Consider the following 851-nt stretch of genomic DNA (forward strand, 5'->3'; position numbering starts at 1 on the left):
ATTTGTTGATTCTTTGAAGGCTTTGTCGTGTCTCTGTCTCCTTCAGTTCTGCTCTCATCTTGGTTATTTCTTGTGTTCTACTAGCTTTGGGATTTGTTTGCTCTTGGTTCTCTAGTTTTTTTAGTTGTGGTGTTAGGTTATTGATTTAAGTTCTTTCTTACTTTTTGATGTGGGCATTTAGTACTATAAATTTTCCTCTTAACACTGCTTTAGCTGTGTCCCAGAGATTCTGGTACAGTCTCTTTGTTTTCATTAGTTTCAAAGAAATTTTTAATTTCTGTCTTAATTTCATTATTTACTCAGGATAATAATGATAATTTCATTATTTACCCAGGAGCAGGTCATTCAACTTCCATGTAGTTGTGTGGGTTTGAGTGAGTTTCTTAATCTTGAGCTCTAATTTGATTGCACTGTGGTCTGACAGACTGTTATGATTTCAGTTCTTTTGAATTCGCTAAGGAGTGTTTTATATCTGATCATGTGATCAATTTTAGGGTAAGTGCCATGTGGCAATGAGAAGAATGTATATCCTGTTGTTTTTAGGTGAAGAGTTCTACAGATATCAGGTTTGCTTGACCCAAAGCTAAGTTTAGACCCTGAATATCTTTGTTAATTTTCTGTCTTGATGATCTGTCTAGTACTGCCAGTGGGATGTTAAAGTCTCCCACTATTATTGTGTGGGAGTCTAAGTCTCTTTGAGGGTCTCTAAGAACTTGCTTCATGAATTTGAGTCCCCTTGTATTAGGTGTATATATATTTAGAATAGTTAGGTCTTCTTGCTGAATTGAACTCTTTACCATTATGTAATGCTGTTCTTTGTCTTTTTTGATCTTTGTGGTTTAAAGTATGTT

This window comes from Cebus imitator, unplaced genomic scaffold, assembly GCF_001604975.1.
Source record: "Cebus imitator isolate Cc_AM_T3 unplaced genomic scaffold, Cebus_imitator-1.0 Scaffold29, whole genome shotgun sequence".
NCBI lineage: Eukaryota > Metazoa > Chordata > Mammalia > Primates > Cebidae > Cebus > Cebus imitator.